Source organism: Delphinus delphis, chromosome 1, assembly GCF_949987515.2.
Source record: "Delphinus delphis chromosome 1, mDelDel1.2, whole genome shotgun sequence".
In the NCBI taxonomy this organism is placed as follows: domain Eukaryota; kingdom Metazoa; phylum Chordata; class Mammalia; order Artiodactyla; family Delphinidae; genus Delphinus; species Delphinus delphis.
Window position 1 is genome coordinate 140,002,773 of NC_082683.1, and position 11,225 is coordinate 140,013,997.

Genomic DNA, 11,225 nt, shown 5'->3' on the forward strand with positions numbered 1-11,225 from the left:
AGAGACAGAAAATAGATAACTCTAATAAATTAGAAAGAATTATAATTGGTAATAATGGAAGCACTGGGGATGAAGTACTTAAAGTCTGCTGGAAGAATTGGGTAAGATGTGGAGGACAGATGGTCATTCTTGAGCCAACTCTTGAGGGAGGGAAGGCATTTTCCAGATGAATATGGGGATAGAGTAATCTAGGCAATGGAAGCTGTATCTGAAAATGTATGAAGGACCATAATAATACATGCTCACAGAACCGTCACTAGCTTAATGTGGTACGGGCAGATAGGTGTAGAAATTTATCTTGAGAAACAAATATCCCTGACATTGAATTCAAGGATGAATTCAGGTTCATTTTGTATAGGTAAACCTGGATAACCTAATATTCATTTACTCAACAAATATTTGTTGGGCAGCTACAGTATGTAGGAGAGAGTGCTCTGGGCATACAAATTTTAGAGGACTCCATTCTTGCCCTCCAAGTCCTTAGAGTCTAGTATAAGAGCTTGTGATCAGTGTGTTCAAACTAGAAATTTGAAGAGTTTGCAGTTAAATGCAAGTGGATGTTTCTTGGGCTAAACCTTTATGAAAGTTGAAAGCCTTGAAAACTGGAGTTAAAACAGAACTTAAAGCCCATTTATTTTATTATCCAATGGCAGTAGTGATGACTGGCTCTTTTGAACATTTTCATTCCCCTTTCAGAGTGAGGAGTAGTTACTGGGCGGTGGCTTCTTGGAAGTGACCAAGGACTGCATTTCCCAATTCTTCTTACATTTCAGTGGAGACATATGACTAGCTTTCACTATTGGAATCTGGCGCACATAACTTGTTGGCTGAGGTGGTTAAGAAGCAGGTGCTTTTTCCATCTTCTCTTTCCTCCCTCATCTCTGGCTGGATTTACAAAAACAAAAAACAAAAAAACATACAAAACAAAAAAACCCTGTATGTTTCTGAGGATGGTGTTGGTAGAGGCACAAGACAGGACTTGGTCCTTGAATCACCACTTCAAGGAAAGCTACCAGTTGACTAGAAACACTCTCATTGATTAATACAGGAGTGAGACATAATATTATATTGTTCAGAGCTACTAAAAGTTTGGTATTTATTTGTTTCAGCAACTTGTATTACCCAAGTTATCACAATAAGGGTTCTCTTATGCAACATACCACGATTCCTGGGATTGGGTCTTCATCGTATCATGGAGGGCCAATGATTTTATTTGACAAATCTAATTGTTAGACATAGCTCCCTTTTATTAAGATAAAATCCGATTAAATTCTGTCTTTTTAGCCATTATTTCTGTAGCAAGGCCAGGTAAGAAAATGTGCATGTGTTTGTGGTATGAAGGGGCTTCCTTATTCCATCATTGTAGAGGGAAGAGGCAAGTTTCAGAGGCCAAGTCTAGGTGGTAAGCATGTTAACTGGAAAGGGATTTAAGAAAAACAATCCAGCTGAAGACAGTGTGGTCAGAGGCAGAGATGGTCTTAAGAAGGGCAATCTAGAAGCTCAAAGTGAGCCTATGAGCCTGTGAAGGTCAAGAAGACCCTCTCGTGATAAACACCATGAGGACTGAGAGTTCAGCATCTAAATCCAATGATAGGCGTGAGGGGCTAGATGTATCTTTCCATGGATGGTGGTGGGGAGCTTGTTCCCTAAAGGAATAAGAGTAGATGAGACAGGAGCAAGAGAAAATAATTTACCCTTCTCTTTATGTCCTTCATGAGTTTTATCTTTTCCAACCTAAGCAAACTCTTCTTTCTCATGTTTTTCTTATAGACTTTATAAAATTATTTTAACTTTCTTCTGGATTTATTTTAAGTATGTGCAGAATTAAATACTGTACTTCACATGTAGCCAGTTTATTGCAGAGGTCAGTGAGAAGATTATTCTAATATCTGAATGTTATATGTATGGTAGAGTGTTAGGAGGCTGGGCTTTGAAATGAAATAAGTTGGGTTTGACTTCCCAGTTTGACTTACAAACTTGATGCTTTTGGGTAAAATACTTCTTTGAGCCTCAATTTTTGCATTTATAAAAGAAAAAATAATACTGTATCATATGACCATTGCCATGTTAACACACCACTCAAAACTTAATGTCTAAAACAATAACCACATATTATTTCTCAAGAGACCATGGGAGGGTTGGTTGAACTTGGCTGGACTCTCTTATATATCTGGACTCAGTAGGTTGACTGATCTAGAATGACTTCAGCTGTGATGACTTAAATGTCCTCTTATTTTCTAGCAAGCTGGTCTACACTTGCTCATATGGTGACTAGCAGGGTTCCAAGATGAGGAGAATGGCAGCACACAAGGCCTTGTGAGACCTGGTTCAGAGCTGGCATGATGTTACTTTGGTTGCATTCTTCTGGCCAAAGAAAATCCAGCAAAAATTCGGGGGGTGAAGATTCCATTGCTTGATGGGGCAGAGAGGGAATGGGAAAGGAAGGAAGAGGTACAAAGTGACATTGCGATGGATGTGGATAGAGGGAAGCCACTGAAGCCAGTAATGCAACCAATCTACCACAAATACCTTCCTCCAAGAGATTTAATCAAGGGTAAACAAAATATACGTATAAACTACCTAGCACCAAGTAGACAATCAATAAATTCTAGTTTTTCCCCTTTTATTCCTCTCCTTTACTTCTTTTCTGTTAATGAAGTCTGAAAGTTTATTACTCTTCTTAGCTGCTACGTTATTATTGTGGGACTTGAAATAAATCCCAAACTAATTTTTTTTGGTATGAATCTGTCTCTCACCTTCTATATTTACATAACATGTTATATTTTCTGGTCCTTAATTTAAGGTTTAAACTTATCTTTAAGTAAATTAAAATTTATTATGTGCATGGTAATGGTCCATATATTGTGCAAAGTGTTGTACATAATAGTGTGGTGATTAGGGGCACCCACTCAGGAAACAGACTTCCTGGTCTTGAATCCTGGCTGTGCCACTCAGTAGCTCTCTGACCTTGGGCAAGTTAACTAACCTATTTGTTGTAGAGTGGGAATAATAATAGTATATTTTATCATATAATTGTGAGAATAAAATGATTTAATATTTTTGAAGCTCTTAGAATGGTGCTTGGCACATAGGAAACTCTATATGAGTAATAGTTAAATAAATGAGTGAATAAACCAATCTCTTCTTTCACCTTCAGTTTATCACAGTTTAACACTGTGAGATCACAGTTTAGTGTGATCTCAACTCTACAGCTCAAGACATTGTTGAGTGATTTTAGCACTTCCCCACTGAACACATAGGAAACTTATATAAATAGTTATTAAATAAATGAATAAAAAATCCCTAACTTCCAAGATATTGCAGCAATACACTGTGTTGAAGGCATATAACCACAAGATATTGCTGACTGATTCAAGGCTCTTCTCCCCAAGCCCTGTGTGCCTTTAGAATTCCTCTCAATACAGTATTCCAACAGCTTTTACAAATTATTCCAAGCAGATACTCAAGAAGCAAACTATTTTTCCTACTTTGTCTTCTGGGTTGCTCTGACCCTGCATTCTAACTTGTCAAGATGCTTTTGAGTCTTGATTCCTTTGTTTTTTTCTATTATCTCCCAGTCTGATTCATCCACAAATTTGAAAATTGTGTTATCTTATTTTTTGGTAAAAATATTTAAAGATTACCATTAAACAAACTTTGTTGCACCCAGTGAGGAACCACTTTCCATGTTGGCACAATTGTGTCTTAACTATCTTGGGTGTTTGGATTATCCAGCAAATTTATAATCCACACATGTTAACTTTCATCATTTTATCTACACGGATATTATGAGAAACTCCAACTGTTTGCAGAAATCTGTTTACATGGTGTCCATTGCACTTTTTAGCTCACCAACCTAGCAGTTCTATCAATAAAAACAGTGAAGTTGGTTTGAAATCACCTAATTAATAGTAAAATTTTCTATTAATTATTATTAATCACAGTCCAATTTTTCACAAAAACATGTTTAAGTTTTTTCTCTACATGTTTGTCAGGGAGTGGTCTATATTTTACAGACTCTAACCTTTTTCTTCTAGTTATTCTTTTTCAATTGATTAGAATATTTGGACAGTATATTTTTCCTTTAAAATAGCTTCAAAATTACTATAGTTATACATATGCATTGTAATAAATACAGATAATATTAAGGGGGAAAACAAAACTTAAAAATATCACTATATATAATGGAATATTATTATATATAATATTTATAATAATATATAATATTTTATATATATATATTTGAATATTATTCAGCCATTAAAAGAAGGAAATCCTGCCATTTGTGCCAACATGGATGAACCTTGAGGATATTATGCTAAGTGAAGTAAGTTAGACAGAGAAAGAAAAATACTGTATGATCTCACTTATATGTAGAATCTAATAAAACCAAACTTATAGAAACAGAAGATTGGTGGTTGCCAGGGACTGGGGGGTGGGGGATATAGGGAGATGTTTGTCAAAGGGTACAAACTTTTAGTTATAAGATGAATAAGTCCTGAGGATGTAATGTACAGCATGGTGACTATAGTTAATAATACTGTATTGTGTACTTGCAAGTTAAGAGAGTAGAGCTTAAATGTTCTCAACACACACACACACACACACACACACGTAACTATGTGAGGTGATGGGTATGTTAACTAACCTTTTTGTGATACTCGTTTTACAATGTATATTTGTATAAGATCATCACCTTGTATACCTTAAACTTACATGATGTTCTATGTCAAATATATTTCAATAAAGCTAGGGAAAAAAATCACCCAAATTTCTACTATCCCGAGTAAACTGCTATTAATATAATGGTGTTTCCTCTTCCCTTCCCTTCCCTTCCCTTCTCTTCCCTTCCCTTCCTCCTTTTATGGAAAAATGCTATCCATACTGTTTCTTAGCTTTTTTTCACGTAACAAACAATTATTAACATATTCCTATGTTATTAAATATTCTTCCACAGCATCATTTTTGATGGTTGCATACAGCTTTGTTGTATGAACGTAACATAATTTAATTAGCAATCCTCTATTTTGGGGCACTTGTTTTCAATATTTTATATTATAAATATTGTCATTTTGAACATTTTTATGGATAAAATTTTGTGTACAATCATGATTATTTTATTAGAATATATTACAAAAAGTAGATTTGTTGAGTCAAAGGATTCATCATTTTTAGCTTTTTAATAAATTTGTCAAACTCCCCTCTCCCTCCCAAAATATTGTTGCTGTTTGTATCATACTGTTGTCTGTTCTGGGCATTAACATTAACATTTTATTTAGTGATTTTGATAGGTACAAAGTTATCTAAGTGCTTTAATTTGCACTTATTTGAGTAATAGTGAGGTTTGACTTAAAAAATAAATATTGGCCCTTTAAATTTTCTCTTTTGTGAATTTCCTACTTATTTCCTTTGTCTGCTTTTCCATTACTGTAATCAGTTTTTCCTATATATTTGTACGTGTGCTTTATATTTTAGTGTCAGTGACTCCTTGTCTGTCATGCATGTTACCAAGCTTTTGTTCAGTTTGCCATTTGTCTTTAATTTTGATTTTGTTGATATACGTACAATTTAAAATTGTATGTAGCCAAATCTTGCTACAACTTGAAAAAATTGTCTTTGGTATTATCTTCCAGTAATTTTGTATTGATATAATTAGATATTTAAACCTTCCAGAACTGATTTTTTGTGTATTACTGAAGCCAAGACCTCACTGGATTGGTTTCTTATTCCCGTCCTTCCACATTCATGTCAGTGAGAGCAGTCACGCTCAGGGCCAGGAGGCTGAGTTGGAAATACCATTGTTCTAACTAGTGTGGCATCCACAGTGTACATATCAGTGAAGCCAGAGGAACATTCCGATAGAATTTGTGTTTGCTCTGATCTCATCTTACTTTCTTCTGCATTTTCATCATCATTGTTTTTTTTTTCAGTTGAGATAACCACTTCCTTCCCTTTTTTCGGAAGTTCACTTTAGTGAGCTCAATGGGTGCTACAAACTGGCTAAATCTAGTTAAAAAAGTCTAGCTGGGCCCACAGGCATTCCTTTCTATTATAAAGGCCTTAATATTTTTATTATTTTAGCTCAACAGCATTTTTTTTTGCTTATTAATATTAGTTTATGGGAAATAGGCAATTACGCAAAATACAGGATTGGAACCAAAATTTGTTTTCAAAATGTGAGTTTTGAGACTTGGAGGATTTCATTCGAAACTCTCATTTATATAATTACAAAAAAATTCATGTTTCAGGAAAACATACTTAATTTTAACATTATCACAAAGTTAGACAGTCAAGTATTTCAAGGGGAAACAAAACAGAAGCAGTGTTTACAAATTTAGACTACATGAGACATTGTGGAGACTCTTTTGTTAGTTAACAACACAATACATAATTTTACACACTACACTTCAAAAATGATGCATCTGTGAACAATATGATAAAGGTCATAATGTTGAAGACTTTAAATTCAAGGTTGGTAGAGTTGAAGACTAAATTCAAGGTCAAAGTCATACTAACAGACTTTAAATTCAAGGTTGTTGTGATGAAAACTCTAAATTCAAGGACAGATTGTCTAAGAAAGGACAAACAACTAGCATTCAAGCTATTTAGTCAGTTAGTTCCCTGTGAGTACAAAATATACAGGAATCACTAAATGGATCAGCCTAATTACAAATTCTGTTCATTTCTAAATAACTTATAAGTCTTTTCACAGAATCATTGTCACATATTTTCTATCCTTGTGTAGGTATTTCTGCCTCATTTTAAATCCTTATTCAAAACAATTCTCTCCCATTTCCATATCTGTATAAGTATAAAATATTTTTAAACAAAGAAATGTCTGTTCTAGAAATTTCTAGAGAACTATTTTCCCACTAGAGAAAAAAAGGATTCCCATTTCCTCCTCTACCTCAAAAACACAAAGCAAACCCAAACAATCCAATTCCTAAAGTAGTATCTCATAGAACCCAGGGCCTGGCACGATATTTCATGCTAGTTTTCCTGCTGTAAGCTGAGAACAATTGGATTATTTACATTGTTGAGAAATTTGTTCAACAGACTGGATTCATCCCAGGGCTTCCATCAGCAGAGGCTTGCTTAAAAAAAGGTGAGAGCAGTGGCATCTTTGAAGGGGAGCATCAAAGACTCTCCTCCGTCTCTCCTCCTAGTATTCTTCATCAGATTCATCTATATCTGCCCAATGGTCATAATCGTCTACTTCCACCCCCTCCTCTTCTTTCTCTTGCATCTCTTCATGTTTATTAGGACCCATTTCCAATCGAGCTATAGACACCCTGAGTGTCGGACATGCCATATGGAATCAGGGAAAGGTGACATTAAAGATTTTGTCTTTAAAGTAAAAAAAAAAAAAAAAAAAAGGAAGATATAATATCCTTCCATATAGCGTGATGTTATATATGAATATACAACTTGTGTATTCATATACCCAGCCTGGACTGATGATTGGAAATTTACCAACAACTCCAGGTCCTTGAACTTCTTCCTCATTACCTTTATTTTTTAATTTTTTTTTAAAGATTTTTTTTGATGTGGGCCATTTTTAAAGTCTTTATTGAATTTGTTATACTACTGCTTCTGTTTTATGTTTTTGGTTTTTTGGCTGCAAGGCATGTGGGATCTTAGCTCCCTGACCGGGGTTCGAACCTGCACCCCCTGCACTGGAAGGCGAAGTCTTAACCACTGGACTGCCAGGAAAGTCCCTTCACATTACCTTTAGCATTTGTTATTCTCCGGTAGCGACTGTCTAACTGACAAGCCTTCTCAGGAAGTGCGTCTTTTGACATTTCAATCCTGATTTGGTATGTGAAGAAATAGTGGGGTGGGTATACAGAGCTGAGTTCCTGCAGAAACGATGTGGAAACTGAAACTGTAATATCCCCAGTCATTGCTACACACTCCGGATCATAAACATATCTGAAAATTTGGTCTCTGATGATAGGGAAGCCACCTGATACAACATTGTTGATATAAGAAGTAAACCAGTCAGTCAAAGTAGCACCTATGATAAACATGTCAGTAGCAGCTGGACTCTGAGCCGTTTGGTCAGACATTTGGTAGTGAGGTAGGAGATAGATGGGCCCTTGGGCTGGGCAGCTGGTGTTTGTCAAGTGGAGTAAAACTGAAGCTTTGTTCTCACGCAGACGCTCCAAGGACAAAGCTAGTGGCAGAAGCTGAGCTCTGCTGAAGTAAAGAGATAAGATGACCACTCCTGAGATCAAGGAAAACTTCCCTGTCTGCACGTGAGCAGGAAGCCTCCTTGGGGGTCAAAAAGGGAGGGGATGCCACCCCATAATAAGTGTGGACATACCCCCCACAGGCCTCTGGGGTGGGATCCATCTTAGCAAAAAGTTGTGCATGCATGTTGGGGAGGGTCCTAGGGCAGTTCAGGTGTGAAGATAGAAATAAGAAAATTGGCCAAAGGTAAACAAAAACCTGGAAGGACTGTCCCATATAAGTGATTTAAATCACCTCTTTATTGTGCTTCTCATTTAGGATGCCCATACTCTTTCTCTCTGGGTGTGTATTTCTGCCTTGCTTCTGACTTAAATAAGCAAACTGCTTCTCTGTGTGCTCACCCACATGTTATGCTGTATCTCTAATAATAAACTTTTTACCTGTTTTTACAATTTTTGCCTCCTTGAAATATTCTTGCTTTCAAACAGGGGAAAGAGCCAGGGCCACTTTGCTGCTAGCCTCTAGTGCCTGGTGGTCTAGCGGCTAGGATTCCTGGTTTTCAACTCAGGCGACCCACGTTCAATTCCTGGGCAGAGAACTAAGATCTCTCTTCAGGACCACTCATTGCTCTGTCTCCAAGATCAGTAGAAAACTTCATTTTTGTTTCAGCCCTTCCACTGCTATGTACCGACTCAAACCAGTATGTATGCAAAAAGTTAAAGGGAGAAAATATTTCAGTCCCTGTCTCTGCTGGAAGCCTCCAGCAGCTGTGTAGATGTCTAACAAATCCTCAGAAAGATAGGATTAGACAGCACCATGCTTCCCAACAACCCAGGAACCACTAACTTCTGCCCATTGTGGATATGATAGTAACATCGATAATCATCTGGAAGTTTGAAGCCCATCTGAGCTTCTGCAGCATCTAGGTCTTCCTCTTAAGCACTCTCTTTCAGAGAGAAAACCATCTGGACATCTGGGTTACAAATATTTCTTGAGATCATCCCAGGCCTTTGTAATAGCAGCATAATGGTCAATATATCTTCCTATATCAGAAAAGTATCTGTGAAGAGGGATTTCCAACACTGGTTCTTCTGTGTTTTCTCTTCCTCAGGTATCAGCCGGTAGTTTTTGCAATGTCTTCTCCACAGCGAATCATGACTTGATAGCTGACTAAGTCTTTAACTGATATAGCAACAATTGATTAGGTCTCGGTAGTCCAAGAAGGATAAGATGAGGAGCAGGGGATCAGTGGGCAGTGATTCCAGGGTCAGGGGTGCTGACTGGTCTCCATGGCCGCCATCTTGCCCAGCCCCTTGCAGGCCTGGCTCCACGCCCCCACCCCAGACCCCGCAGCCACCACCCGCCTCCACGGCATTTGTAAGCTGTGCATTCTATCCATGATGGGTATCAGATGGAGGTAGCTCGTCATTAGCTCCAAAGCCCTAGAAATCTTTTTGTCTCTAAAGGGGCAACATATAAGTGAATACTGTTGTGAATACCCAAGTGAATCCGTAAGCAATTGTGATATGATGGAATCTGCCACTGATTCCTGATATAAAATTATGCAAGGGAAAGGAACTAACATTTATTGGGAACCAGATACTGTATGTACATTTACATAATTAAGTCCAAACTACAGTTTTGCCGAGGTTACATATTAGCAATCTGATTTTCAGAAGAAAAAAGTGAAGCTAAGGGATTAATCAATTTGCCTAGAGTCACGTAGCTGGTACAAGGTGGAGCTGACATTGAAATAGAGCTCTTAAAACATTTAGGCCACTGAGGATCATGCCTGCCTTTATCAGTAATCAACTGAACTCTTGGCTCAAGCATATACCTTAAATGCCAAGATCAAGTAGCAAATAGATGTGGTATTGAATAATCTACGTCTATGTCCTCTGAGGTACCCAAAGTTAGAACATAGTTATTTTGTGGTCCCTTCCTCTGTACCTAGTTCAATGATGGTCAGTAAGTCTCAGGAATCTGACTGCTCCCATACTTCTTTCTTATGTAGTCTCAGAATTTCTGATAAAAAGGAGTTAATACTTACTAGCCACAGATTTATAGTTCCAGAACCACTGACTTAGATCATCTAGTAATCTTTTAATTTTTAACACACATACTACTCTAATGGGAAAAAAAATTGACCTTACCAAAATTCATTGCAAGACATACTTCTTAGACAAGACAGTAATGAGGCAATGTCTGGTTCCTGTTAAAAGTGAAAAATAAATGATTCATAACCCAAACAAAAGTACAGACTTTATCATAAACATCATTACCCAATGCATTGTCAGTAGAACATGCTATGAGAAATATGAAATGAGACCTTTCTGTATACCTTAATTTAATTTAGTCGTCACTTGAATCCTTCCTGACAGTTTAGAATCCAACCTATTTTAAAGTGGCTAGAGAAGGAGAGATGCATACTCACAACTGGAAAGAGTTGCCATATTTATCCAAAGTTCACACCAGGAAGGGACCAGTGTGTTGTTTGTTTTGTTCATAGTTATGTAGTTTTGTCTCCATAGACGTTTGAATTTCATGCTCAGAATTAAAAGTAGTAAAGTGCCAACAAACATCAGTGTTTCTGAGAAGGCTATGTAAGATTTCAAATCTAAATGTTGCAAACATTATTCCTTTCTTCCTTGTCTGCCTTAATCTGTTTTCCCTTCCTGTGGAAACTAGCTTTTGTTTTGAAATCTGACATACCAATAGATTGTTGCAAAGGAAAACAGGAGAAAACAAATATTGTTTTAAAATATTGCTTATATGCCTGAGTATAATGTGTATATTATTTTTAAGCCAAGCATTTGTTTTACTTGTTTGGAAAAATAAACTCTGTGCCACAGTGCATTGACTGCTAGTATTTTATAGAGCCGTGTATGGCTGGTCAGTTATTTTGGGGGGTGATGGGTGGAGGATAAGAATCTCTTGCAAAAGACATATATAGGGTAGCATAAAATGAAATTTACTTATCAGTAAGAGTCTGAGGGGCAGCCTGACGTAATGGAAAAAATCCTGGATTCAGA

The 11,225-nt window shown here is 36.9% G+C and overlaps 1 pseudogene; it reads right to left on the bottom strand.

Moving 5' to 3' along the window:
• Window positions 1-8,017: 8,017 nt before the first annotated feature.
• LOC132428937 (F-box only protein 3-like) lies at window positions 8,018-9,493 on the bottom strand (annotated as a pseudogene).
• Between the last annotated feature and the right edge of the window lie 1,732 nt (window positions 9,494-11,225).